Source organism: Equus asinus, chromosome 2 (assembly GCF_041296235.1).
Source record: "Equus asinus isolate D_3611 breed Donkey chromosome 2, EquAss-T2T_v2, whole genome shotgun sequence".
NCBI classification, from domain to species: Eukaryota; Metazoa; Chordata; class Mammalia; order Perissodactyla; family Equidae; genus Equus; species Equus asinus.
The window spans coordinates 90,647,826-90,663,293 of record NC_091791.1 but is presented as its reverse complement, the minus strand read 5'-3'; the positions used below and the strand labels follow the sequence as shown (position 1 = coordinate 90,663,293).

Here is a 15,468-nt window from a genome sequence, read left to right as displayed (position 1 = left end):
CAACACTATGGGATAGGTATTAGTGTTATCCCCATTTGACAGATGAGGAACCTGAGGGTCAGAGTGGTCCAGCTAGGGAAGTGGCAGAGACAGAAGTGTGGGGCTCAAACCACAAGAAGCACAGGGGAACTAGGTGTCTGGGTCACGGAGGCCACGGGCAAAGCTACGGTCCGCCAGGCCCAGGGGTCTCCTGACACCTGCCTCGTCCCTTGAAGGAAAACAGCAGGTGGCCTTCCTTCGAAAATGCTCATTTTCTAATGTCCAGAGACACTTCCCTCTGATTTCCTAACGTCTCAAGGCCACAGGCTCCTGCTGGCACTTTTCAAGACTCCAGTCCCCTCCTCTGAAAAGAGAAAGGGGGTGCAGAGGCTCATGTCTGTAACATTCTGTTCCCCTGGAAATCCATGACTCAGACAGGACTCGCCGTCTCTCCTCTCACCTCTCTTGCACACTGTCATCTGGATGAATGAACCTCTGCCCTTCCTTCTGAGCTGACAGCTGGGGCCTCGGGGAACCTCTGAGGCTCACCTCCCTGATCCACCTGCCTTACCCAATCTGCTTCCCACTCCTGTCTCACACACATGCACGCACGCACACACACACACACGCTGTTCTACACACTCCACTAAAAATACGACTTTACACAGCCCTGACCGTGAACCGGCATTAGCTCCAAAAGCAGGGTTTTCTAACTTCAGCACTACGGCCGTTTCGGGCCAGAAAATTCTTTATTGCACTGGGCACTGGATGTGGAGCAGCATCCCTGGCCCCTGCCCACTGGATGCCACCAGCACTCCTGCCCACTCCTATTATGACAACCAGAACCGTCTCCAGACATAAGCCGACATCCCCTAAGAACCACTGCTCCACTGAGTAAGGTCGAACTTCCAACCCAGCTACCGAGGTGCTGTCATGGAGCATGGAGTCGGGAAGAGCAGTGGCTCTCGTGAGCCCGTGCACACAGGCTCAGAGCACCACGTGGACACACCTCCTCCCCACAACAGATGTGGCACCCAGGAAGCCTCACTGTACAGGCTCCTGTGCCCTCTGCAGTGTCCCAGAGATGCTGGGGCAGTGCTGTGTGGCCACGGCCTGGCTTTGTGGCCAGGGCCTCTGACGGCAGTGGCAGTCACTGAGGCTCGAGGGAGGGCCAAACTCCTCCCCCAGTTCCTGTCCCCGGGTCCCACGGCGCCCCGACACGCCATCCCCATCCCACAGGTCTGGAGCACACCTGACGCTGACATTGATTTCCCCTCTGCACAGCCAGCTGACCGGAAGTCACAGGAAGAATGTCCCCTTGAGCTGCCCTAGGCCCTCCAGGGAAACCTTGTGCCGACCCAGAAGGAGGCAAATTTATTGATCTTTCCTGGTGACTGTTAGCAAGATTCATAGCTGGCCGTGGGCTGCATTTATCTGGGCCTTTGACTTTAATTGCCCAGGTACCTGAGATGTGTGTGCACGTGTGCATGCATGCACGTGCATGTGCGTGTTTGCGTGTGTTCCCGCGCGTGCGTGTGAGCCTCTAGATGTCTGATCTTTTTACTGCTGTTACATCTAACCCATCTCACACAACAAGCATTGGCTCAGTGCCTCCTCCATGCTCCCAGCTCCCTCAGGGTTGCCCCTCTTGGAGGTCCCAGTTCCCGCTGGGTGGTCCAGGCTCCAGGACCATCTCTGCCATTGGTCCCTGTAGCCCCGGTGTCCTGCGCCTCCAACAGTGTTAGTAGAGGTGGCCTCCACTTCACCTGCTTCACCCCCACCAACCCCTGCCAGTGGTCCCCATGTTCAGTCCCCTCCTCTCAAGGACCCAGCGTGACTGTGTTTCCCTGACTGCACCCCAACTGACACACCCGGTGTAGCCAGGACACAGGAGTCTGGAGGGAGTGACAAGAGAAGAGGCGAGGAGGGAGGGCAGCAAGGGACAGACCCTAAGGCCCCAGGGGCTACCTGACGGCATCTGAACCTGATCCTTCTGGGGGGTAGGGGTGGTGCATGGCAGGCTCTAAGCTGGGCAGCCAGTGTAAGGAAGGGGACTTTGCGGGCAGAGCGAAGATTGAATGGCTGTCTTCCAAAAGGTGTAACACGCACACTACGCACTCACACACAAATCCATATCACCTACACATACACACAAATCCATACTACCTACACACACACACACACACAAATGCATACCACCTACGCGCACACACACACAAATCCATACCACCTACACACACACAAATGTATACCACCTACGCGTGCACACACACACACACAAATCCATACCACCTACGCACACACACACACAAATCCATACCACCTACACACACACACACACACAAATCCATACCACCTACACACACACAAATGTATACCACCTACGCGTGCACACACACACACACAAATCCATACCACCTACACACACACAAATGTATACCACCTACGCGTGCACACACACAAATCCATACCACCTACACACACACAAATGCATACCACCTACGCGCACACACACACAAATCCATACCACCTACACGCACACACACACACACAAATGCATACCACCTACGTGCACACACACACACAAATCCATACTACCTACACACACACAAATGTATACCACCTACGCGTGCACACACAAATCCATACCACCTACGTGCGCACACACACACAAATCCATACCACCTAAACACACACACACAAATCCATACCACCGACACACACACAAACACAAATCCATACCACCTACACACACACACACACAAATGCATACCACCTACACACACAAATCCATACCACCTACACGCACACACACACAAATCCATACTACCTACACACACACAAATGTATACCACCTACGCGTGCACACACAAATCCATACCACCTACGTGCGCACACACACACAAATCCATACCACCTAAACACACACACACAAATCCATACCACCGACACACACACAAACACAAATCCATACCACCTACACACACACACAAATCCATACCACCTACACACACACACAAACGCATACCATCTACACACACACATGCCCCTGGAGGCTCCTGAGAGACTGTACTTTCCTTCCAGTGCCCTCAGAAAGCAAAGTGGACAAAGGGTGGCAAGAACCCCAATGTCCATGGACAGCTGAGTGCATGAACCAAGTGCAGTCCTACACACCATGGAATATTACTCAGCCTTAAAAAGGAAGGAAATGCTGACACGTACAACGACATGGCAGAACCCTGAAGAGGCTGTGAAACAAGCCAGTCACCAAAGGACAAACACCGTGTGATCCCACTCAGATGAGGCCCCCCGAGCAGTCCAGCTCCCAGAGACAGAAAGGACAGCGGTGGGTGCGGGGGCTGCGGGGCCGGAGGAAGGGGGTTAGTGTATAATTGTACATTTCCGTTTTTGCAAGATAAAAATAGTGCTGAAGAAGGATGGCAGTGATGGTGGCACAACAACGTGAATTTGCTTAATGCCACTGAACTATACGCTTAAAAATGGCTAAAACGGCAAATTTTATGTTGCATTTATTTTACTATGATAAAAAAACAAAAAGCAAAACAGCAAAGTGGGAAGTTCTCAGAGTAAAGGCAGACTCCAGTGCATGTCACAAGCACCAACAGGTGACACCCCTTCACACCTACATTTGTGGCAATGCCACGGAGCCATGAGGGTCTCCAGCAACCAAATCCTGACAGGCCACGTGACAAGGGCGCGGCCTCCAGAGCAGGCCTCTGAGTCCCTGTGCTGTGTGTTGTGAGGGCCGGAGCATGTGTGTCAGGAAGGCCCAGAGGCTGAGAGGTGGTGGGGCTTGAAGAGAGAGGGGCAGACAGAAGACACCTCCTGGTCCTCAGGGCCTCGTCAGGCTACAGCATCTCCTGACTCAGGGGCCCTCAGGAGAGCATCTCCCCCACCCTCCCCTCCTTCCTCTCACCTGGGGCACGGTGCCCAGAACACACTCCTCTGTTCCTCGGAGCAGTGGGCAGGCAGACAGGAGAATGAGGGTTTGAGACTTGAATCGCCGCCTGCAGCTGAAATCCCTCCCAGCCTCAGTTTCCTGGACTGGCTGGAGTGGCTGTGAAGACTGAGGCAAGGACCGTGGAGGTGCCTGGCACAGGGTAACTGCACGGTACATGCTCCAGTCCCTTCCTTTGCGAGAAGCAATGCAGGGCATATCACTCTGTTTATGATCGGTGAGCAAACCTCAGTCAAATGGCCTTTAGCCAGCCCCCCAGGCCTGGGGAGACAATGCAGGGATCTTCAGTGGGGACCTTTCGTTAATAATGGCTTGTCATCCAAAGATGCTTCTCCCGCCCCCCTCCCACCCGAGGTGGACTAGGGACAAGGACCCTTCCTGCCACAGTGCCCCGAGGGGAATGGGAGCAGCCTCTTCTGGCTCAAACCAGCTGACAACTGGAAAGTTCCTTCATGTATTAAACCCGATTTCCTGTACCACCTCTTCCTCAGTCTGGGTCCTGGTCCTGGGGCCACTTGGAGCAGGGGGAGCCCTTGGCTCACATCAGCCCTTCCGCCAGCTCCTCCTCCTAAGACCTTGAGATCCCTCTTCTCTGCACTCTTTTTTTTTTTTTTTTTTTTTGAGGAAAATTAGCCCTGAGCTAACATCTGCTGCCAATCCTCCTCTTTTTGCTGAGGAAGACTGGCCCTGAGCTAACATCCGTGCCCATCTTCCTCTACTTTATATGTGGGATGCCTGCCACAGCATGGCTTGCCAAGCGGTGCCATGTCCGCTCCCAGGATCCGAACCAGTGAACCCCAGGCCGCCGAAGCAGAACATGTGTACTTAACCGCTGCGCCACCGGGTCAGCCCCCTGTCTGCACTCTTGTCAGCTCAGCTCCAACCCACCAGACAGACGTGGTCCCTTCAGAGCAGGACACACCACAGGGACCATCTCCTTCCCCCTGCCCACCCCCACCAACCTGTGGCTAACTCAATTCTCAAGTCATTTCTCACAAGAGAGGCTGCCGAGCTAGGAGGACCCATGCCCAGCTGCACCTGCTTCTCTTACTTTGGATTTTGTCCCTGACTTTCTGCCGAACCACACTTCTTCTGGGCAACAACATCTAAGAACTTACCTCCCTCCAAGCCATCAAAGAAACAGGGACCAGAACAGGGTCTGGTCTCCTCCAGAACACTTCCCTTCCTGCCTGCCTTATTTCAGTAGCTGGCACCTCCCCACTATCTTTCCAGCTTCCTAACTGGAAAATGCAGAGGCCCCTGAAAGTCAGCAACTCTACTTACTAGCAATCCACCCTGCAGAGATAGGGAGACAGGTGCACGGGGCTGTGACGTCAAGGGTGTGCTTTGCAGCTCTGCTTGCAAGACCAAAGGAACTGGAAATGACCTAAATGCAGAAATCGGTGCACAAAGGCCACAGTCCCCTGCGGAACGTGGGGCAGCAGGTAAGGAGAACAAGGGAGAACCAACGGACCGACAGGCAGGGACGGCTCTGAAGCACAAGTGAGAAGCCCAGCACAGAATGACGATGCGGACGGCGGGATCCCGCTTCTGTTTTCAAAACCACCCCGTTCGTGACCGTGAACATCTGCGTGCACGTGTGACACACCGGGAAAGGCCTTACTCACGCCTGGAGAGGAAGACGGGGAGAGGAGGAGGAGGGAGAGGGGGCCTAGAGGGCATTTATACTTTTCATCTTAAAAGCCTATACTGTCCATACTTTTTCAACAAGAACATATCCATTTGATGTATTACTTGCACAATAAAAAATAATTTCAAAGGAAAAGTCGCCAAGAAAACAGAGCAGAGCAACCTACTCTTCCATGTTTCCCCATTGCTCTGAGAATACGCAGCCCCTCCCTTCCATGTTCCAGTCCCTGATCCCAGACTCCAGCCAGGCCTAGTTTCCTCCAGCTTCTAGAACGTCCCTGCTCTCACCAACCCTGGGCCCCCGACAGCTGCCCACATTGCCCTCCCCCTTGCTCAGCCCTTCTCACTCCATCAGGACTCGACTCGACTCCAGAAGGTCTTCCTAGGCTCTGTCATAGCTCCCTCACAGCATGGCCTCCATCATGACCCTCATCCCCGCTTATGGCAGTTCCCACTGGGGACAAGGGCACAAAGGCCACACCTGCCTCACTCATCTGCAGCCCCCAAGGCCTCACAGCCTCTGGAAGTCAGTGGTCACCTGTCTAATGCTACTGGACTGATTAGATGCAGGAGGCCTCATCAGTGGGCAGCAAAGAATGCCAGAACAGGACTCCATGGCTATTTTCAAGGTGAGCCCAAAGGAAGCTCCCTGAGGTGTGGGGGGGGACAATCCAACCCCTACCCTCCACTGGGGATAGCGAGTTCCAGCCTGGGACCCGCTAGGCCATGAGACAGCCACACCGCAGTCAGCGAACCGTGCTCAGCTGAGAAACTACCCAAAAAAACCCACCTTTGCTTTAAAGTTGAGCCGGGTGACCACCCATCCTGCCTGGGTCTCCCCTGTGGAGGTCAGCTCCTTCTGGGGGAATGCTTGGCGGTGCTGGAGAAGCCTGGCCCCGCTGAAGAGCGAGGCGCCCTGCCTCTGCCTTCCTGAGGACAAGGACGGGGGCCCTGTACGCGTGGCTTCCTCCCTCTTCACTCTGGCTGCCAGGACAGCGTGACCACAGTGCCCTGCCACCCTGCCCGCCAGCATGGCCACTGCAGCATCATCTTGACTTTCTGACTGCAGACTTCTCAACCTCATGGTCTCTCTAAACCTCATTAGAAGCCTCGGAGAACCCTCTCTGGACATGTGCAGGAAATAAACGAACAAGGAAGTAAATGGGAAGACGGGGCAACCCAAAACAAACCCTAAATGGAAAGACAGCATGCCAGGCTCACACGGAGGCTCCCGCCCTGGACAGGGGTGGCAGCAGGCAAGCCTTCACGGGCACCACGTCAAGTTTATCCAGCAAGGAACTAGATAAACAGAGGAGACACAGTGCTACCCACAGGGAAACTGGCCATGTGGGGCATGACCCCCATCTTCTGGTTCCAAGTGGGCTTGTCGCCATTTCCAGAGCTTCCAGGGGGATACAGGGGGGTCAAGGGGGCCAGCTGCCCCTAAATCAAAACCTCCAGGCTTCTTACAAGGGGGAACTGGCCACACAATGTACCAGCAGTTTCATCCTTGTCATATCGCAACCAAGGAGAACAGGTTTCTGTTCCTGAACATCGCACTAGACAGCAGAGTTCCTACAGCAGGGCAAGCCTTGACGGCACAGCATGCACCTTACATCAGAAGAGGAAAAATCCTACATGGGACAGGATGAATCGACCACTCAGATGCCCCTGGCCAGACCACCTGAGTCTGCGTGACACAGCCCCCGTCCACCCCTCTCATTGATGCCTTCCATCACTTCCCAGCTCTCGCGGTATAAGCTGCTGGCACTCCAAGCCCTCCTCCCTCTCGAACACACGATGCTGTTTCACACCCTGATGGTTTACACACAGCTTTCCTCTACCTGGAATTTCCCTCCTCCCTCCTCTACCTGACAAACCCATCCTTGCTCCCGGCTGTAATTCAAAACCCACTGCCTCCCTGGCCCGAGTCCCGGGCTGTAGCTTCAGAGCGAAGCGCTGGGCTCCATCAGGGGCCAGCACACCCGGTGCTGTCCCGGGTACTGAAGGAACAGGAAGAAAAATGAGAATGGTCAGGAGCACAGGGAGCGCGATCCCTCTCAGATCCATCATTTCATTGCATTTCAACAACCCAAGAAGCCTCTGAGGTAGGCATTTTTATTACCCTCACTACCGAAATGAGAAAAACTAAGGATGAGAAAGATTTGTCAACACGCCCAAAGATAAGTTAGAAAAAGGCTGAGGCAGGAATAGGACCTGAGTCTTCCGACAGGCTCACCCACAAAACCTCGGCGGCCACTACTGCCATCCCATTGTGATAGAAACATGTATTTTGTGTTCGTTCTTCCCATGAAACAGTAGTCTCTCTCAAGGGCCAAACCCATTTAAACTCTCACCCAGCCCTGGCCCTTGGGTCCACAGGCACTCCCTGCATGCTTGCCAAGGAGGGAGGTGTGGACAGAATCTCAGATGGCTGAACACGCTGCTTGACTGGTGGGAGCAGAGGCGGCCCAGGCTTTGCCGTCATACATCTTTGGACACCGTAGAAGTCGTGGATGACTGCTGTATTTAGGAATCTCAAATAAAGAAACAAATGCTTCCTGGAAGAATAAATAGGCAATGAAACACCCCAAAATATAGATCAAATATTTATAGAGCATCTCCTCTGTTCCAGGCGTTGTTCTGCATACAGGGTTTGCAGCATCTTTCAACCAGACAGACAAAATCCCTGCCTGTGCGCAACTCACATTCTAGTTGGGAAAAGACAAACACTAAAAAATAAGTAAATGGCAGTAAATTCAATGAAAAAAAAATAAGGCAGGGAAGGGGGAAAGGGGTGTCAAGAGGAAAGGGAGTTCCATTTTTGAGTGAGTGGGTGAGGGGACTCTTGGGGCAGACGGAATTGAAGCAAAGCCCTGAAGGTGAGGAAGCAGCCTGCAGACATCTGCAGCAGGAGTGTTCATGCAGAGAGAACAGCCAGTGCAAAGGTCCTGAGGCTGGAGGGACTGCACATGGCATACCCATGGAGCAGCAAGGAGCTGGAGAGGAGTGGACAGGGTGGAGGGATGAGAGGAAGTGACAGTGGGCAGGGCATGGATGCCCACACTAAGGACAGTGGCTGTCACTCCAGTGCAGAGCAGAAAGTGCCGGTGGGCACAGTGGACCATCAGATTAACATCTGAGGTTCCCACAGGACACCTCACAGGGAAACATCATCACAGGGTGCTCCCGGAGCCTTCCTGCCTCCCAAGACCCCCCAAGGGGAAAGATATCCTAAAGCTGTCTCAGAGATGCTGTCTGGACACAAGCCAAGCAAGACCACCACCTCCCTTCCACAGGCCCCTGCCACAGGCCCCTGCCACAGCCCCCACCCAGCCCAGACAGTGCTGAGCAACTGGCAAGAGAAACCCACTGCCCAGGTCTCTGAAAAGGCTTCTTCAGCACTGGGTGGGATCAGCTGAGATCCCTTTGCAAAAGGCAAAGGAAAACTTTAAAGCACAAAGCTCTCCCTCTGCTACTGCGGGCTGAGCACGTGCTGAGGGCCAGCAGCCTAGCGGGGCGGTGCTGTGAACCCATCTCACAAACCAAGACACCAAGGCTCCAAGGGGATGTCGCTCACCCAGGATGCGGTCAGCAATAGAGCAGGGACTTGAACCTAGTCCTGACACTGAAGCCTGTGTTCATAACCATCCAAACGCCACCTCCCAAGGAGGTGCTGGGCGTGGCTTGGCAAGGGATGAGGAGCCAGGTCTGGCCAGTGAACAGACGGTCAGGGCTCTCTTCCCAGCTGGAGATGGTTTCGGCCCGAGTGCCAGCATGGCTGCCAAAGGGCTTCCCTGGCCCCCCACCCTCCCTGCCTTCCACCTCCCTGTCCTGCTCCCTCTCTCCTGGCCACCACACTGACACTCCAGGGTCCTGAGACCCTGTCGGAGGAGGAGAAGGCAGCTACAGGGATGCTGCACATGGGCTCCAGACCTGGGGCCTGTGGCCACCGACCAGTGCCGGAGTGACAGCAGCCACAGACAAGTGACCTACAATTTTGTCTCTTCAAAACAAAGACATTTCTATCCCTGGCAATGTTCTGCACCTCGACTGGAATGGTTATGCTGGTGCATATGTTTGTCAAAACCCATCAAACAGTACACATCTAATGAATGCGTTTTATCACGTGTCAATTATGCCTCAATATAGTTCATTTCAAAAAATGAAGGCACTCTCCTGACACTGCTGGATCCTATCGGGAAAGAGCTGTGCTCTCCCCAACAGGCGGGTAGATGATTCAACTGAGACCTGAAAGAGGACACAATATTCCACTTCACTGAGAGAAGGACGAGGGACCCCTCTGGGGCCAATGGTCCTCCCAGACCTGGGGGTGTTTGTGGGGCTGTGCAGCCTCGCCTCTCTGTCCTCCATCCACAGCGGCCTCGGGCATCTCCTCGTGTCCCCAGACGCGCTCTGCAATCTGACAGGGCGGTGAGGGAACTTCAGAGTTAATGAACTTTAATCTTCTAGCAAACGGTACAATTAACGTGCCCCCAACTACAGTCGCTTTGTAATTAGATCGAAGAACAAAAACGCAAAACACTCGTCCCGGGAAAGTTATTGTCAAACTTCCCGGTAGGTTTCCTAGCAATTAAACTCACTTACTCATTTTGTCTGGAAAAAAGTATTTGTTCCTTCCACTTAAACTAATGCCATAATGATACGATGTGCGTCATTAATGAGACGGCTCGCCACGCGGTTCAGGCGTCTGGTCTGCTTTGCCAGGGGCTGGGAAGGAGACGGTGGCGCCGCGGAGCACGGATTAAAATAGGATTTGTCCTCGTAATTCTCTTTCTTCTGTGGAGTTTCACTTCAGCAAGACTCGGGGGTGCGGGCCAACGGCTGGCGGACATTTGCCATGGGAACCAGTCGGGCCGTCCAGCTCGGAAGGTGCGATGGTGACCGGGCAGGGAGACCACGGGGAGGCCAGCAGCTCAGCCCCACTGCCGGGGGACCTGGATGACCCCCACCGGCGAGAGAGCCGACCCCCAAGCTCTCTCTGCTTCCCCGAGTACCAAGAACACAACCAAGATGCGATGGGCCACAGAGCAAGCCACAACAGAGATGCAATAGCTCGGAGGCCAAGAGAGAACCGACCGCAAAGGGCGGCTGCTGGGCACAGTTCCTAAGTAAATGTCTTTGTGAGCACTTAGCATGTGCCGGGCTCTTGGCTAAGGCCTTTGCATGTACTAACTAGCTGAATCTAGACATCAACCACATTGGGCACAGATGATTATCTTATTCCCATTTTACAAATGAGGAAACTGTTGCACAGAGAGGTTGAGTGACTTGCCCAATATCACACAGCTATAGAGGCTGAGCCAGGATTCAACCCAGGCAGGCTGCTCCAGAGCCCACGCCCCTAACCACTATACTTAAGAATAATCATGAGCCAGGGTGGAGAGGAAAACAGCCAAATATCTTGTGCCAAGACTCTACAAAGGCCCTGGTTCCATCCCCAGCCCTGGGAGAGAAGAACGCCAACTCCTGCCACTCCTGGTTCCCATACCCGGTTTGTTATTATCATAGAGGCTGTTTGCCATGTGCCAGGCACTCTGCCAGGTGCCTTACCCTAGAAGCTCATAAACTGCCATGCCCAGTCCATAGACGAGGAAGGTGAAACTCAGAGAAGTCACCACAGGCACAAATAGACAATGGCCACTCATGCAGAGCCCTGAGCTTTTGTTTCTGTGGAATCCCAGCTCCCAACCCACCCCAGGCCTGCAAGCTAGCCCAGAGGTCAAGAAGGGACTACCACACCCCAGAGATGCTATGGAGGAAAGAGCCCTGTGGTCCTGGCTTCATATCCCAGCCCTGTGCAACTTTAGCCAAGTTACTCCAGCCATCTGTTTCTTCATCTAAAATGAATGCCTAGCAAAATAATAGTATGTGGTGGGGACTCAGTGAATATTTGTTGAATGAATGAGTCAATGATTTCTAAGATCCTATCATGACTATACCCCTCATCTAAATGTATTCACTGGAGAGAAATTATCGCTGCAGCTTCTAGCACCCACCCCACCCCCCAACACAGAAATGAATATCCCAGAATTTGAAGTGGCAAGTCAGAAAGTTCTCTGTTCTGTTCAATCCAAACTTTTGGTATTTTAATGTTACAGATTCTTCTCTCCCAAATGTCAGCTTCTCTTTTATTTTTCCTCTCGCTGTCACAACAAGCATACAAGTATTTTCAATGGAATTTTACCAAATGGCACATCTTGCATTTTCTAAACCATATACATACAAACTCCTCTCTTGCCCCTCTGCCAAGTTCTGTCTTAGGACCCAAGACTTTTGCTTCTCTGGCCCTTGACTCTTGACCCAAATGCTCAGTCCTCAGGCTCCACCCAGGGCAGGTCATTCTTGGGTTTAAAGTGAGAAAGGATCAGGCCTCGCCCAGCAAGGGTGGGACCTTATGTATGACATTCACTAAAGTGAGTGATCACAGCAGCCTGGGGCATGCCAAGTCCATTCCCAACCATCTCTCTCTCCTTCTTTCCATCAATTCTTCATGGCTGGAGACAGAGGAAGGGAGTTGGAGCCTAGCGAGCCTCAGATTACAGAATAGGATGGCGTCTTGGCTAAGCGTATGGGCATTAAAGTCGAAAAGAACCTCTCTGAACCTCACGTTCCTCATCTGTAAAATGCAGCGGTAATCCCACCTGAGAGAGTTATGGAACGGCTTAAACGAAATAATGTATGTAAAGATACTGGCAAACCAGCATCCAAAAAAAAAAAAAAAGCCCCTCTATCCCCAAACCACTTGTGTTTGACTTTGGAAGGAATGAAACAGTCTTTACACTCAATTTGCTTTTTAATTGGGCTCAATTGCAGCCAGTGCTGCAGAGGTGGGGTGCAGGAGGGGCCCTGAGGAGCTCTGGAGGCACCATTTGTCTTGGGCGTATCAGCAACATAAATCTCCCCACAGCCCTCGGACAGGCCGATGCCAGCCATGCCAATGGAGCATCCACACCCCAAACTCCTGGGGCTTGATGTGCTGCATCAAACAACACGTGGGATCCACAGTCTCAGCTTGCCTAACACAAGGCACGTTGGAAAACGGGAGAGGTCGGGCTGTGCATGAGGAACGTGGCCAGGACAAGTAGCAGGAGTTGACGTGGTAAAAGTTGTATAGGGAACGTCTTGAGGAAGAAACCTGGCCCTAAAGGTTGTCAAATCAGGGGTCTGGTCACCAAGGCAGGCAAAAGCAGAAGGTTGTGCACAGAATCTGATGAAAGAGCTCTGGCCTCCAAAGAGCCTGAAGCCAAATGGGTCAGCACCCTGGACAGCGGCAGCCGAAGGAATGGCGGCTCCCAGGTGCTGGATTCGCCCCACCTTCCAGATCTGAATCAGTCTCTCTCCTGCACAGAGCACTCTCCCGCACTTTCTATTGCTGAGTCCACATACATCCTCAGAATCCTTCCCAACACAGCCTTCAAGGCCACCCAGTCACCTGTTGTGGTCCACCAGAAAGGCATTGGTCACCTTGCATCTCTATGAAATTACTGATAAAGGCCAGTCTGATTGCAAACTCACTTCAACCCCAGCAAAGGGAGCAAAGGCGGTCCATGTCAGAAAAGAGGGGCACACTTTTTTATTTGATTGGTGGTTCTGGGTGGGAGAGGAGAGGGGAGGGGCAGGATAGCGCGCCCACAGAATGACACCTGTGTTTCCTAGCCACCTACCCGACCTCAGAGGTCAGACCATGCTGCGCCCTTGTCTCTCTCCCATTTCTACTTTGTCTTCTGTGAAAATTGTTTGAAAACTCCACATCCTCAGAAATGAGGTGGTTCATCCCCAGTGACAATTTCTTAGAGCCTACTCTGTGCCAGACACTGTGCTAAGCAGCAGGCACACAGCAGTGAGAGTACACGGGCCCTGCTCTCCTGGAGCTCACAGCCTTGGAGGGGAGTAAAGTGTTCCTCAAGGATTAGCCCTCCTGAGCATGTCTGGATATGCTGAGCACAGGCCGAGGGAAGGAGATGTGTGTCTGCGAGATCATGTAACCAAGGAGCCAGCTCCATGGGAAAGAGAAGAGGCTGCAGACAGGTGGGGATCAGGGCATCCTTCCTTGAGGACTTGATTCTTGAGCTGAGTGGTGGTAAGGGGTAGAATAAGAAGCAAACAAGGAGTTTGAGCAAGTGCCATCAGGTATCATTCAGTCTGTAAGAATTACAGGAGCCCAGATGGAGTGGGCAGGCTGGAGAACTGATACCTGCCTCCCATGGCTGAGGTTCCCACCAAACCCACCTCAAGGCCTTGAGGAGAACCAGGGGTTGAAGAGTTTCGAGAGGCCAGAGCAGAAGGGGAGCAAAGGTAGCAAGAGAAGTGAGGTGGGAAGGGCCTGCAGACACTGGACCACAGCATCCTCCAGCCCTGGCAGTGTCCACAACTCCCCACAGCGTCCAGCCTTAGAGTAGATCCGATGTCAGGGTTGACCCACAAGCACAAAGGGTCCTCAGGAGAAGGCTGGGCCCCTGGGAGATGCCCTCTGGGCTCCTCAGGGCTGTGACACAGGCTCCAACTCTTCCCCAGAGCCAGGGATTGAGTGGGGGTGGGAGGGAGAGGCCAGGTCCTGGACAGAGTCCAGCTCAAGCGCCCGGAGCCCCGGGCCACCCTCGTCCTCATCCCACCTCATCTTTATTTCAACACAGTGACTGTTTGCTCTTTCAGTTCCTCCTGGAAGACTCCAAGCAGCATATTTGCTCAAGAGCTGAGGACGACATTCCGGTCTTGGAGAAGCAGAGTATTTAGGCAAATGCAAACATATGCTGATTTCTCTTCTTAGTTACATTCTTGGCAAAGGGAGTGTTTCCCCAAGAGACAAAAGCAGGACTTTTGAGGGCCCATTTCATTCTATCCCGGCCCAGCTATGGGGCTGCCAACCCTCACCAGGCCCCCACACCCTTTACTGACACGTAACGTGAGTGGCTGTGGCTATGAAAGAATAGCACAGGGACCTCAGGGGGACCGTTCTGCATCCTCACTGTGATGGTCACATGACTCTACATGTGATAAAACTGCACAGACGTGACTCCACACACCCAGGTACATGTAAACTGGTGAATGTGAGCAAGGCCCACGGACTGCGTCAGTGTCAAATCCTGCTGTGATGCTGTATGACAGTTATGCAAGATGTTGCCATTGGGGAACTTGGGTAAAGGGTGCACGGGATCTCTCTGTATTATTTCTCTGGAGTACATGTGAATCTCAATTATCTCAAAATACTAAGTTTAAAAAAAAAAAAACACATAGGGCCAGCTCTGTGGCGGAGTGGTTAAGTTTGCGTGCTCCAATTCGGTGGCCCAGGGTTTCTCCAGTTCGGATCCTGGGTGCAGACCTAGCACCGCTCATCAGGCCATGCCGAGGCGGCGTCCCACATAGCAGAGCCAGAAGGACCTACAGCTAGAATATACAGCTATGTACTGGGGGGCTTTGGGGAGGGGGAGAAAAAAAAGATGATTGGCAACAGATCTTAGCTCAGGGCCAACCTTAAAAAAAGAGATGAAATAACCTGTTCAGGGTTCAAATCCTGGCTTCTTTCAAAAAGGAAACAACCACATAATGCAGAAACCGTCTTATCCTGGGGCTGGTGTTTTACAGAGCTGCCATGAGGAAATCTGAACCTATTTCTCCAAAGCCCATTTTTCTGATTTCCTAAAAAGCAAATTATGGTTTTTTTTTTTCATATGAAAGGTCTTCAGAGAAGTCATGTCCAGCCACCACCAGTGTCCCCAGCCCCACACAACCCCAGCCTGGCCCCATGGCACTCAGGGAGTCCCTCCCTCTGACCTTTGTCCCAACCTGAGACACTGAAACTGAGTGCAGACCACGGCAGAGGGAGGCAGGGAGCTGGG

At 52.9% G+C, this 15,468-nt stretch overlaps 1 protein-coding gene across 2 annotated transcripts in view; it reads right to left on the bottom strand.

Annotated features, from left to right (window-relative positions):
- The window catches only part of GRID1 (glutamate ionotropic receptor delta type subunit 1), a 677,925-nt gene that overhangs the window by 510,497 nt on the left and 151,960 nt on the right, over positions 1 to 15,468 (bottom strand). The window lies entirely within an intron of this gene.